This window comes from Passer domesticus, chromosome 3 (assembly GCF_036417665.1).
Source record: "Passer domesticus isolate bPasDom1 chromosome 3, bPasDom1.hap1, whole genome shotgun sequence".
In the NCBI taxonomy this organism is placed as follows: domain Eukaryota; kingdom Metazoa; phylum Chordata; class Aves; order Passeriformes; family Passeridae; genus Passer; species Passer domesticus.
Genome location: NC_087476.1, coordinates 15,795,865 through 15,810,628, shown reverse-complemented (window position 1 = coordinate 15,810,628; position 14,764 = coordinate 15,795,865). Strand labels below are relative to the sequence as shown.

The 14,764-nt window shown below is 45.8% G+C and overlaps 1 long non-coding RNA gene across 1 annotated transcript; it reads left to right on the top strand.

Annotated features, from left to right (window-relative positions):
• Positions 1–1,274: 1,274 nt before the first annotated feature.
• Positions 1,275–14,256, top strand: LOC135296060 (uncharacterized). The gene is made up of 2 exons (XR_010358113.1): positions 1,275–2,524; positions 13,474–14,256. It is a non-coding gene; the product is annotated as an uncharacterized LOC135296060 (long non-coding RNA).
• Positions 14,257–14,764: the final 508 nt, after the last annotated feature.

Below are 14,764 nucleotides of genomic sequence, written 5' to 3'. Positions count from 1 at the left end.
CAAACAGGGAACACAACAGATCAGTCACAGACCTTTCTGTGGCAAAAATCAAGGTAATCTGCTGAGGCTGAGGACACCATACACAGCTCTAGGCTTTTACTGTGAGATTAAAGCCTGCTGTTCACAAACTACTGAAGTGAAAAGAGAAAAATTAAAAAGAACCTGTCTATAAAGCAGCAGTAAAAGCTAGCCTAAGACATTGCCCAAGAAGCCAGTTTGAAAGCCTGTGTTGGGAAGTTTGGGCTCTCATTCTGGTGATACTAAATTGGGAGGGGCTCTTGACTCCCTCAAAGGCAGACAGGCCCTGCAGAGTTAGAGGGCTGGACAACGACCAACCATATGAAGAGTAAGAGACACAAGTGCCACATTCTGCACCTGGGATGGGGCAGCCCTGGGTGTGTGGACAGACTGGGGAATGAGATGCTGGAGAGCAGTGCCATGGAAAGGGATTTGGGGTCCTGGTCAGCAGAAAGTTGGGCCAGGAGGGCCAACCCTATCCTGAGGGCATCAGGGACAGCGTGGCCAGCTGGACAAGGGAGGGGATTGAGGGGATTGTCCTGCTCTGCTCTGCTCTGGGGCAGCCTTGCCTCCAGTGCTGGGGGCAGCTCTGGGTGCCACAATGTAAGAAGGACATGAAACTATTGCAGAGTGTCCAAAGGAGGGCAACAAAGATGGTGAAGAGCCCTGAGGGGAAGCTGTGTGAGGAGTGACTGAGGCCATTGGCCTGTTCAGCCTGGAGAGGAGGAGGCTGAGGGGAGGCCTCACTGCAGTCACAGCTTCCTCATGAGGGGAGGAGGAGGGGCAGGCACTGATCTCTGCTCTGTGGTGACAGTGACAGGACCTGAGAGAATGGCCTGAAATTGTCAGGGGAGGTTTAGGTTGGATATTAGAAAATGGTTCTTCACCCAGAGGGTGGTCAGACACTGGAACAGGCTCCCCAGGGAAGTGGTCACAGCACCAGCCTGACAGAGCTCAAGAAGCACTTGGACAACGCTCACATGCACATGGCTTAATTCTGGGGGTTGCCCGGTGCAGGGCCATGAGTTGAACTCAGTGATCCTTCTGGGCCTCTTGCAATGTAGGATATTCTAAGCCTGTTATTCTATGAAGAAATTTGCAGTCTAAAATCCCTATAAAACAAAAGAAAAAATAAAAAGCCCAAGCCACAAAAAAAACCAAACCCACAACCCATCAACCAACCAAAAAAAAAAAACAAACCCAAAAAACCAACCAACCAAAAAAAAACCCAAAAAAAAAAAAAAAAAAAAAAACACAAAAAAACCCCAAAACAAAAACAACAACAACAAAAAAAAAGAAAACAAAAAACCCCAAACCCAAACAAACACATAAAAAGAAAGGAAAAAAAAACCACAAAAACCAAAATGTTTTATAATCAAAAATTTTTAAGGTATAGAGTGGTAAGATCAAGTAAAGACTGCTGTGCTGCTTCTCCAAAGAAACCAGTTAAGCATACTGTAAAATCACTTATAGCCTGGGCTTACTTTCCATATTTTAGTGATTGACTTCCTAACATGAGCAAATGTGGGATTTTCCAGGCATGTCACAACAGCACAACCCTTTCCCAGGAATACCTGGCAAATAAGTCTGAAAAGGGGTGAGGCCACATTCTGAGACAAAAATTCTGGGTAAGGATGGTTTGCAGACACTTGGGTATGCCTGCCTTAAACCTCACTCATTCACTGACAGCTGTGTTCTGTTGTGATATTCCTGGGGACTATCAGCTCTACATGCTTTTCCTAGCTCTGATACCCTGAAAAATAAATGCAGCTGAAAGGGGAGGACACCCACAATGGCCAAGAGGCCATGATGCAAACTTCTCTCATATGAGACAACCAAGAATCACAGCAAGGTTGATTTTGGTGGGAAACACAAGACAATCCCTGGGGACTTAATGTCCTTCAGGAGGTGGCTGCACTGCTTGCTTTGCCCTGTGTCTCATGGTGCCAGCCCTTGCCTGGGGCATGGGAGTGTGTGTACACCTGTGATGGAGCTGATGGGGGCAGAGCAGGCTGAGCTCTGCTCTGTTGTGGCCCATGGCTCATCTCAGTCGTGGTAAACACCTTCCTTTGACTTTCATAGTCCAGCTGCATCATGGTGTTGCTGGCAGAAGACAGAATAAGCCTTTGATATTGAAAAAGAAAGAAGGTGCTGTGAAACTGTGTCTCAAGGGCCATTAGACAAATTTATCTAAACTTGCTATTTTGGATATTGCTGGGTGGTTTATTGCTGCATTTAAGCCAGACAGCTCTCCCAGACTTCTGGTGAGCATTGGAGAGCCTTCCTACCCTCTAGCAGCTCCACACTGCCACCCAAATTGATGTCATTGCAGAGTGACTGAAGGTGCTCTCAATCCCCTCATCCAGATCCTTGATAAAGATATTAAACAGGACTGGCCTCAACACAAGCCTGGATCACCACTTGCAACCAGCCACCAGCTGGAGTAACTGCATCCATCACCACCCTCTGGGCCTGGCCATCCAGCCACAGCTTTACCTATGGAACAGTAAGTCCAAGCCATGAGCAGCCAGTTTCTCCATGAAAATACTGTGGGAAACAGTGTCCAAGGCTTTAATAAAGTCCAGGTAAACCACATCCATGGCGTTTCCCTCATCCATTAAGGTCTCTCTGAATTTTCTTAAAGAGAATTTCATTTTCTTTCCCTACAGAAGTTGTAATTTTGAGTAGATTTTCTCCCCGCTTGTCAGGAGAGCAGAGGCTGCCAGCTAGCTCAGACAGAGAATAGTGGCTAAAACCACCACTTCAAACTGCACATTAGAAAAAGGATTTTTTTGAAACATGTAATCCTGATGTTATGAAACCATGAGACACGCAGGGTTCTGCATATGTGGGATTGGTCACACTGGAAATTTAGCAGATGTGTTATTATGAGCTTGGTGTATTAGCTGGAGAGAGTGGGAGAAGAACTAAATACTTCGAGTGATATCTCAAAAGCAGAGAAAGAATAAAGGCACACTGCCATGGCATGAGCAATTCTGATAGACTTGGTTGAACTACTTATTATAAAATGTATTTGTTATGCATTCATTTCCCTTCTGGCCAGCATATAGCCCATGAATCAGCTCTAATTTTTTTCTAATTTTATTCAGCAAACCTTGTTTAGCAGATTGAATGGAAGAAAAATTTTTAGCCTCCTGGCTTTCCAGAGTGTTTGTCTCAATTACTTATTTTACAAGGCCATTCCCCAGCACAGCAGCATATTTACCTGCAATTTAGCATCTGTCCCTAGTATTTTTACAGCTAGAGCAAGATGAATGCTTAATAAGCAGAAAATGTTATTCTGCTAAAATCAGGGAAACACCAGGACTTGCAAATGTGGCATTAATACCTAGCAATTGTTTGAAACACTCTGAGCAGTTTTTCTCAAAATCCCTTAAACCCTCTCTACATTAAAACTACTCTACGGGAGTAGTGTACATGAAATGCATAGATTATTCGTGCTGGTTATTTACTTGCAAAGCCTTGACAGCAGCCAGGAAGGGAACTAGAAATGCTCTGCATCTCTCCAAGCCAAGAATGTGGATTTTCTTGCTGTTCATCCCCAATTCTCTCACTTTATCTCATGACTCAGCTGCCTGATGCAAGGGTTTGCAATTACAGCTTGGCTGATTAGCTTCCTGAATTGCGTGCTGTGGTTTCTAGACTTCACGCAATTTTGACACATATATGGATTTTATAAATTCACTTTCAAGAAGCACTTTGTTGTCCTATTTTGTGAGTTTTCCTGCTGATAAACCCTAATGACCTGAATATTTAAGCCATCTGGAAGTGAAGACACAAGAGCCAGTGATAGGGCAGGCCAAGACTCAGTTCTCCTCTTAAAAAAACACGGAGTTGTTTTTTTAGCCCAGGTGAGAACCTTGGTGGAGAAAAGATGCCTCAAGCAAGCTACCTCCAAAAGCCTATGAGCCTGAGACACCATTGATGCAGCCCCTGGGTTTCCATCAGCCAGGATCAGAGCTTGCAAGTAGGCACTGCCTCCTGTCAGGGGTTAGTGCTCCACAGAAAGAGCTGTAGCTAAAGAGCAGAGGAAAGTTCCTCCTGCTTGTGCCTGCAACCAAAATAATCTCTCCCGAGCAGTCGGCTCAGCTGGAGGAAAGGCCCCGGGGGTGACACAGTCTCTGCTTCCTGTTTTTCTCTTTGCAGAGTAAATGGGTTTCTAAGGTCTCCAGAGACACGACTGAACGAGAACCTCAGACCTGAGCATCCTTGAACTTTTGGCAAGTTTGGATTCAGATTTGGATGCAAAAATTTCAGCTCAGATGTATTTTTAATACTATTTATCCTCAGAAAGATCTGCTCATCCTCCTGCAGTGCCCCACACAAGGCCTGCAGGAGAGCTGCTGTCCCCATGAGCCAACACACCGTGTTCAAAGGCAGGGTGAATCCCAGCCTGCCCGCTGCTGGGTGGGTTTTCTTTGCCATCGTGTGTTGTATGAATTACAAAAGTATGCCTGTGTAAGGAAAGGTCTGTGGTTGGCAAACCCTGGTTACACTCTGGAGGTAAGCTGGGGAAAGAGCAGCTCTTCTGTTCTTCCCCTTCCCAGCTATGGGTGAAACATCCATAATACATTTTAGCATTCAAAAAAAGTAATTTCCCCTAAAAGTCTTGGTTTTATTAGATTTTCATTAGTCCTCCCTGTATTCTTAGATGTTTGATTTAGGGGACACAATCTTTATGAATGTAGATGTCAAAATTAGTGTTCTGGTCTTAGACATAAAATGGAACATTGTGTTAGTATTTACTGCTGTCCCAAGAAATAGTGCAAGTCAGTGGAACCAGACTGTTTGGCCTCATGCCATAACTTTTCAACCACGATTCATTTGATTTTCAGTTAGCCTTTTGCTCCAAGTGGTCATTAAGTGTTGATTGTTAAAACATGAACTAAGAATTAAGATAATTATAATTATCTTTGGAGCCTCATGGAAAAAGGCCAACTTGATAAATCCATTCTTCAAGCTCCTTAGCCTGAAAAGAAGCATTTTTCCTCTTCAAAAATAAGGTCTGGATAGCCATTTTAAATTTATGCTATTTTATTTCATTAGTAGTTTTGTGGTCTGAGGTGATGAGTTTGATGCCAGGTGTGTGTCCTCACTTGTCCCAGTGGCTGCCACTGGTGCAGGCATGAATCTGAGCCCTGCCAAGTGCAGTGTGGGCAACTGGCCCACCTGGGGTTTTGTCCATCCCAGCTATGTCCTTCTGTTTATAATTTTGGCCACACATCCCCTGGAAATGTTCAATGTGATGATGCCAAATGGTGCTTGCAAGTGCTTTGGCAAGGCTGTGTGTCAAATACAGCTTTCTAGGCAGGCGAGCTGGTGTCAGATGATGCTTGCTTGAAGTTTCTTCACACTTTTCCAATTACAGCCTTAAAGTGTGCAGGTGAGGTTTGGGCATCCCCTTGCCCCTTATGCACAGTGCTACAGTCCTTCAGTAAGCTACAGCTACAGGGTTGCCAAAAGTACGTGCAAGTTCCTGGGTGCAATCTCAGCAGTATTTGTGTTTTCATGGTGTTGTGATGTCTTCCCACAACATCATGATGTTGTGATGTTCAGGGAGAAATAACTTCTGACACAAGGGAAAGCAAGGAGCTGGAGCCTCCTTCTGCAGCTTCCCAGGATAAGTGAGGCTTTCTACCTATTAAAACACCAACATTTCCTCCTGGACAAGGAGAAAGCTGTGTGGAAGGGGTTATGTTTTTCTCATGCTTTGTGTGCTTTGTCATGCTTCTTTGGGTATTCTGGATGGTTACTCCACATCATAAGGGATTTCATCCTCCCAGTGTTACCTGGAAGCCAGTAGCATTGGAAGAAGGGAATCTGCCTCCTGATTAGAGGCATTAGGAATGTAGATAATGGCTTTTGGCTTTCTGGTTCCCAAACACTCTCTGTCCCTGTGGGGGTTCCATAAATCACCCTCCCCAGAGCTGGTCTCCAGCTGCTCCAGATGTGCACAGTGTTTGTGAAAGCCATCATGCACAGAACAGGTCAGTCTCACTCAAGGGAGAGACAAGGTTGTGGCTTCTCACTGGATGGGAAGGCTTGTGCCTCCAGCTAAATGCCACATCCATAATCTGGGAGAGCCTGAAGCCCACAACAGCCAATGCTTTTCTGGGCTCATGAAATGTTGGTAAACATGAAGGACAGAGCCATTGGTGGACATGAGGTCTTGCAGGGAAGAGCAGTGGTGTGACAGGGAGCATGTGGCTGCTTTGTTGTTCCCAGAAAAGTTCCAAAGAAGACATAGTGCTAATTAGATTTTCAGAATTAACTTGTATTTCTGCTGTTTGTTGCCCACCTTAAATTCTCACCAGCAAGAGTGAAAGGAGACCTAGACCTGCTCCTGTTTCCTACTTCATTGAAGGTCTTCTGCTGGAAGTGCTCCTGCCCACATCTGAGGGCAGGGAACCAGTCCACATCCTCCAGCCTTCAGGTCATCTCCTCCTATACATTGTTTAACCACTTCCTGACCTGTGCCACCCTGAACATGGCCTTGCCTCTCCTGGGTGGCACTGCTTCTCCAGCACAGCTGTGCTGTCCCAGTTTGGCAGTCTGGATCATGCCCAGTTCTGCACTCGGTCCAGTGTGGGTTGTGTTGAATTGCCTTGTGCTATTTTTGTTATGTAGTGGCATATTGATCCAGAAAAACACCTTACTGGACCCCTTGGTAAGAAAGTCTTTGAGAAGCCAGCAAAAACTAAAAATCCCTCCAGAAGAATTCAGTGAGGCAGCTCAAAAATCTTCCAGTTATGTTGGTGCTTTCCCACACCATGATGTGTTTCTTCATGCCCTTCTGCAGACTTGGTACAAGCTTATTTGAGTAACCCTGCTGTGTTCTGAGGAAGATGGGGAAAAGTTGGGCAGGTTTTGATGTTCTGACCTTTGGTACTGACCTTTGTAGAAATGGTGTCAGGAAGTGCTCAGAACAAGTCTCCCCTGGTGCTAATGACTCCACAGTGTGGGCTTGATGCTGGGCAGGGAGGAGAGCAGCAGGGGGCATGGAAGGGGAGGCTGAAGACATGCCATGTCTATTTGCTGCCATCTCTTATGGCAAGCAGCAGTCTCTCAGCGTGCCACATATTTCAAGCACTGGGCTCACGGTCTGGCAGCCCTGGTGAATAGGTGATGGTAGGTAGATACAGGCTGTACTGTGTCCATAACCACCTTACTGCCTTGCTTAGGTGAAATTACCCCAGTGACTGTAATGGTTCTGGATTTGAGGGTAGCCTTTCAGCAGCTCTGATGTTATGTTAGAGCAGACACTATGTCTGAAAGCTCCCTAGACCACACTTGCTCTTGCTCATGCCTATTTCATTGAAAAAAGCACTTTCAGGAAAAATGCTTTTGAAGTAATATGTTCCAGGCACCACAACATGTAAAGGAAGTGACACAGCAGACTGCACAATAAATAGGAAAGCAGATAAATCCAGAGCCAGATTTATGAAGCAACAGTTTTCAACAGTCTTAAAAGAGTGAAAAGCACACACTAATCAAAGCCGCAAGGTCTCATTTTGTATTGCTCAGTCTGCTATGTAGTGCCTGCATAGGTGAAAAACAGTCAGGTGAAAACATTTCAGGGCACTGCCACAGTATGGGCTGGCGTGGCCCTCCATGCCTTTTGGAACAGCCCTAATTCCTCCAGGGGCTACTGCTCCACAGGGCTGCTGGGGTCCTGTTGCACAGGCAGCTTTGAGGATGCACACAAGCACACCCAAAGTAAGGAGCTCACTGAGGAACAAACACTGGGGCTAGGACAGATGCACGTGTAATGGAGTTGGACACCTATATAGGATTTTTTTAAGGAAAGGCACAGTGCTGCAGGTGGCATGGGAAGCCCTGACAGTCTTATTTCAACTGCTGTGATTCCTAATTATTTTATATTTTTTTGCCTCTAAATGCTCCTTGCTACTCTGCATTGATCATAATTATTTACCTTGCAGAGGCTATACAAGAGCTGATTAGCCCAAATGTGCAATTTGTTTGGAAAATAGGGAATGTTTCTTCTTATAGGAGATAGATACCATTCGCTCTAGTAATTGGAATAAGGCATCAATTTCTTTAAACTAATAAAAATAAACAGGATATTATTTCTTTGACCATTGATACAGCTCATAATTCTAAAGGGATTAAATTATGGGTGGCTCAGAATGCCATCCCCCAGTCCTTCTCAGCAGGGCTGCTCTGGATTGATACCAGGGGTTGCCCTGACCCAGGTGCAGCACCTTGGACTTGGTCTTGTTAAACCTCGTGAGAGTCCCATGGGCCCAGTTCTCGAGCTTGTCCAGGTTCCTCTGGATGTCATCCCATCCCTCAGGTGTGTCAACAGCAAAACTCATCTCTGTGCCATCTGCAAACTTGCTGAGGATGCACTCGAGCCCTTCATCTGTATTATTAATGCAGATATTAAATAACCCTGCTCCCAATATGGGCCCCTGAGGACACCATTGGTCACTGATGTCCATCAGGACTCTGAGCTGTTGACCACAATCTCCTGGATATGTCCATCCAACCACTTTCTTATCTGCCTAACAGTCTATCCACTGAATCCATCTCTCTCCATCCAGAGAGGGATGTTTTGGGGACCGTGTCAAAGGCTTTTAATCCATGTAAAATCCAGGCTGGCAGTGTGTTACTGCTACTGCAGCTGCACAGCTGTGTGGGTACAACCCTACCACCACCTGCTCCAGACCAGGAGTGCATAGATTTACAAAGGGCTGGAAATAGATATGAAAATTGGGATCTGCTCCTTCCACAGTTCCTGCTTTTCCTAAAGCCATTGACAGGATGGACTCACATCCCTTAGCTAGACACTAATAACACAGTCCTGGGTTTCAAGTAATTGAAAATGTGGGTTTACCTCCCCATTCCACTACTGTTATAAGTGTGACAAGCATCCCATTCCCATGGATTTTTCCCCATGTGCTAGCACTCATTTCAGGAGACACCCAGGGCATGGGTCTATGTGTTCATCCCTTAAGGGTGGCTGCAGGGAGATTGAGGAATCAAATCTTGAACCCTCTTGAGTGGAGACAGAAATATCCATTTCACACTCTTAAATCACCAAATGCATCCTCTTTCAGTTCCTTCCTCTCTTTGGGTGATTTTCAGACAGAGGAGATGTTAAGCTGTAAACAACTTTTTTTTTTCAGCATCATCTCAGTCCATAAATGGTTATTCTGGCTTCACAGTGGCAGGTTTTATTGTTATTGTGTGATTAGGCTGACAATGTGCTAATGCCCTAGACCTTCCACATCCTTAGACAGAATTTACACATTGAGAAAAAAAAAGAAAACAACCACAAACTGAGGAAGCACTTTCTGTACTGGAAATTTTGACCCATTTCCATGCCTCATTTTGCAAGGTCAGTCTCTGAACATTGCAGACTTTGTCAGCTGCCACTCCAGCATCCCCTGAGCCGTTTATTAGACTCTGAATGTCATTTGTTTCCCCCCACACCTGCAGCCCTGGATGATGAAAGCAAAGGAGGGCTGTCACTGGAGCAAGGTGAATGTGAAATGCAGCCCCTCCATCACAAGGCAGGGATGATGTGAACACAGCACAGTGGCTTTGCATCCCTCACACTGGCAGAGCTTCAAAGGCAGAGGTACCTGGGGGTCTCACTGTGAAATGGTCCAAGTCTGTGTTCCACTTTGCATCCACAAGTTTTTCCAGATACTGCGGAAGCTGAGGATTCCACCACCCAGCTAATACATAAAATATAGTTTATTGAAGCATAGTAATTTTCCTTTTGATAAGTTATCCTAGAACTTGAGTGCACTGAGGGAAGCATGTCCATGCTTGGAGGATGCCTGCTTTTCAGTGCACTGATGTGGTTAAGTGCAGTTCCTCATGAAGACAAGCCCAGATTGTCCCTCTCTGGCTGGACAAGCTTTGACCATCCCTGGGAGCCACTGAAGAATGCTGGCAGTGAAAGAGCCGTTTATACCTACTTTGTCCCAGCAAAAGAGGGGGTTTGGGTAGGAGGATGACCAACACAAAATAACTAACAGTAGAACTTCTTGAAACAGTGAGAAAGAGACTTTTTCTCCCATCTTTTGCCATACCAAGGTTTGTTAGAAAAACCCTACGCTCTCTTGCAGTTTCCCTTGTGGGCAAACTTTCTGCATGATGTCTCCCTGCTTTTTCTGCTGTGGTTTTCATCTTCTGGGTGGTTTTGCAGTTGCAGGTTTGGGGGGAAAGGGGCATCCAATGACCACAGGCTCCAGCAAGTCTCAGGGCAGCAGAGACCCTTCCCCTTAGCCCACACCAAGTGAGGACTGGCATAATCTACCATTGAGAAGACTGATACAAACATTTATATCCCCAGTAGTCTGCAGCTGCTGGTGTGGGAAGCATCTCATTTCCAACTGATGATAGCCTTGTTAGGATATTTTTTTTAGCAATGCTAATTGACAGTTTCTTGCTTCTGATTCCCCTTATGCAATTTCCAAGGGGAAGGGAAAAGCAGGGAAAGCACCAGGGAGACCCATAAAAATATTCAGATGTGGAAATCACAGAGATGCGTGCACTGGGATGTGACTGGTGCTGGGTAGGGAGTGAGTGGGTGTGAGTATGTTTTGAGGCAGGTGGAAAAGGGCTGAGGTGACCTATGGGGGTTTAGTGTAGAGGAAAGTGGAGGTTATCTTTGCCATCATTAAAATGATAAAACTGCACCTCCTTTCTTGAAGAACATCTTGCAGTCTGGGGTGGTTGCTCAAACCCTGGATGCTATAATGAAATTTCTGATACATTGAATTGAGAAACTCTCATGATATTGCCAACCAGCTCTCAATACAGGACTTTCCCCCAGCTTTCTCCTGTGTGGACATGGACCTGTCCATGCCTGAGAAAGAATGCAGCACATCTTCCTCCAGTGCTGTACCCAGCTGAGGGGATCAGTGCCTGTGCAGGTAAAAGGGGAATCCACAGGTGAAGGTTGTGGTTACATTCTTATGAGCAGTTGGTTTTGACTTATCCATGATTTAATCATAACACGAGGATGGGAGCAATTCTAATAGGAGACAACTTACTGACTCTTATTGCTGCTTCCTTATACAACTTGGACAACCATATTTCAGTTTATTTTTATATTTACCCACACATATGTACTCAAGGGATTCCTATCACTGTACCATGCCAGCTTTTGGAATGGAGATACCACCTCAACAACCAGGAACAAGGCTGTGGCTATGCAGGGTGCTCTCACAGACCCCCACCTCAGGACAGGGTGTTCTCCATGTACCTGCCCTCTGCACCAGCACAGAGGGCAAAACCTCCCTACTCTCCTCACTCTGGTGTGCCAAAAAGGACACTCCTGTGGCACTGACAGCAGCCAAGCACGTTGTGAAGGTTTTTCTATGCCTAAAAATTAAAGGAGTTTCTGAGGTGGAAGGGAGGAGCTGAGTCTTTCCAAGGAGAAGTCAGCACAAAACAACAGCTCAGAGCTGGATAAAAATCCCAAGCCTTCCTCAGCTAAAGCCAGGTTTGGGCTTCCTTACATGTGAAGTGAAAAAAGGCAAATACACTGTTGCAAAGAAGCTAGAAAAAGAGAAAGGCATAACATTTTAGCTTGACAACTCTTTCTACTACTGTGAAAATATATAGAAAATTTTGTTAACCTCAAATGCAAGACATTTTTATTCAAAATGTTATTGGTTAGTAAACCCACTTAATATATGAGACATGGCCATTTTCTATACACAGTCCCTATTTTCAGGTGATTTTTTCCCCAGAAGATGTGTGGGTGGACATGTGCACAGTCATGGCTCTGCAGGTGTTAATGACCATCACTGGGAGGGGAAGGTTCCATGAAATTGCAGATCTCACTAAGGTAGCAATGGGGCCAAGCCAGCAGAAGGAGCAGCCAAATGCCTTTAGGTATTAAAAGCAGCTGCAGACAAGGACCTAAGGAAAGTGTTAGTGTACCTGGCCTGAGCAGGGATAAATCAGGTGGGTTAACCAGAGCTTTTCTGATCACAAAAGCAGAGCAAGGGCTGGAGGGCTCCTCATGCAGACACGAGACTGAGTGGCCTGGAGGGAAGCAGAGTGCTGGGGCTCCTTACAGTGCTCCTTGTGCTCAGAGGGATGAAAGGAAAATGCCTGTTTTCAGGTTGGAAGAGTACATCCAATTTACATGGGCTCTCACCTGTCCCATAGCCTCCTTCCAGCCAGAGGATGAACCATGGTGCCTGCATGGGGCAGTGCAGGCTGCATGCCTGGAGAGTGGGACCCACGGCCCAGGCAGGGGAGGAACAAATCACCCTGACTACAGCATGGAGTGCAGCCAGCAAATCACTGAGCCTGAGGAGCCCCAAAGAGTCCAAAGAGTCACTGATTGCACGGACAGCTCTGTCCACCTGCTGGCTTCTTCCTTCTCCTCCTCATCCTCCTCTGCTCTGTCATTTAGGATTCTGGTCTCTATCTCCATTGTTACTCGTCAGGAAGGTTTGGCTAACATCAGCTATGTGTAAAAAGGTACTAAAAAAGTAATTCCAGTGTAAGGCTGGAAAAGGAGAGCTTATCCACCGGGGCTGGAGCATCTGCAATTTTCCACTGATAGAGACCTTAGGGGTTTTGCATGAGCCCTGGATGGAGGACTTTAAACCACCTAGTTGCAGATTGAGTTTGTTTGTGCCTTTTACCATTTCTCTCCGAATCCTGCAAAACTGCCCTCCAGGTAACTAGGAAACTAATGCACCAGAGATTATAAAGTGCTGTGTTTAAAACATTCCAAAATTAGCTTTCCTGCAGTCCAGATGGTGCATCGTGAATGCTTAATGGCATGGTATAAAGACTTTACTGGCACTCATGAGGGCTGATCTGAACAGCTGACTTGGTGCCTCTTCCCTCCCTGCGTAATGCATCTGCTGAAGGCCATGCCAAAACCCACATCCCACCACTCTGTGTCTCATGCATGCGTGTGTGTACATACAATTACTAAATGACAGCAGATAATATTGACAGAAAATCTCGGCAAGCTACACTTTACACTTGTTATCTTGAATATTCAGTTAACTCTCTGTCTCCCTCCCTTGTGCTGACTTCTGCTCTTTAAGTGTTTCCATCTCCTACAAGTCCAGGCCCAGAGCTGGGGTAAAGCAGTGTGGTGGTCGTGCTGTGGGGTCTGGTCCTTGCTGTGCTTCCCATTTCCCAAGGGATTTTCAGACTGAAGCTCTGAGACTGATGAGCCCTAGGGTGGGCTGCCAAGCTTGGAACAGAAACCCTGGCTGGGATGAGGGTCTAAGCTCCATCAGGTCCTTCCACATCCACACAAATCTTCTTCCCATCCAACAGAATAATTAAAGCTCCTTACAACAAAATAGCTTCTTCCAAGGATTATTGAAGTACTTGCATACCGCCAATATTGACATTTCTCTGGTTTTAACATTTGTATACCCCTCCTTTTCTCATTTTATTTTCCAAATAACATCACAGATGACCAAGACAAGGCACAGCAGTACTGGGGAGGCAGTGGTGTTGCTGAGCATATGCTAAGAGTAGGGTGCCAGCAGGTTTAGCTCTGCCCTGGCCAGCAGCTGGCATAACAGAATCCTGGACCTCTACAGCTCTCTGAACTTCCACGAGAGACACATTGATGAATAATGAGATGTGACTGTCTGTGAAATGGTTTGCAACACTGCTGCAAGGAACATTTCTGGGATGAATTCTACACGAGGCCACTGAAGAATAAAATAGCCGACCCTCTCTTAGCTGTACTCATCAGCATCAAGGTTGCAGCAAGTCAGGTGGAGCATCTTCTTGATCCTCTGCATCTTCTGGAAGGAGAAGAAAGAGAGCAGCAAGCAGCCTGGCACAGGGCAGGGTATGGCTTCTTGAAAGTGGGCATTGCACTCAGGAGCTGCAAGCGAGCAAGCACAGAGGTGTGTGAAGCTGGGAGTGTTGGATGTCAGCCCCTTCCAGTGGGTAAGGGGCTGGATTTCTACATCTCTGGTGGAAGGAGAAGCTCAGAACTGAGCTGGACTCACAAGTGCTTGGGGGCCATGTGGTTATGCCTGAAGCAGTGCAGCAGCTGTGATTCACCACGACACAGAGCCCAGCTGCTGCAGATTGATGTCACTGGCAGCAGAGGGAATGTCACCAGTTATGTGATGCCCACAAAGTGTTATTTATTTTCTTTATTTTTGTTGTGGTTTTTTTTCAGCATGCCCCATAATGTTGACATTTATGGAGAGGTGAAATAAAATATATTTGATCAAATAGCTCCTCAAGGTCATATATAAAACATGGACTCAACTAGATTTAATTGGGAGGGGAGAAACAGCCCTGCACTGCTCTGCCTCCTTGGGGTTTCCGTGCAAAAAGCAGATGCCTTGACAAAGATTCCAGTCCTGCTCAGCCACAAGTGTGGATATTTTCATGTGGACATGACCCCCTCATGCTGCAGAGGCTGTTTGTCCCTTCCGTGTGCACAAGGACAGAGAGGGAGGCTCAGGGAGCCATATCAAAAAGTACAGCCTCAGCTTTGTTTTCAGTCCTGTTACAGGGTATCCATGGAAACGAGGATGACTTCCCAATCCTTTTCTGGGGAAGGCACAGCATTCTCTTCAACTAAAATTTTGCAAAATAGCTCCCCAGGGTGACTGGTTTTTTATCCAAAAAGCCTGCAGTACAGCTGGTTGGAGGGAGCAGGCCCCTTTTAACCTTCCCACAAAAGGTGGCATTTCTCAGCAGGTCTGTGGATCCTGCTTTCCAGCTGGATTTCATG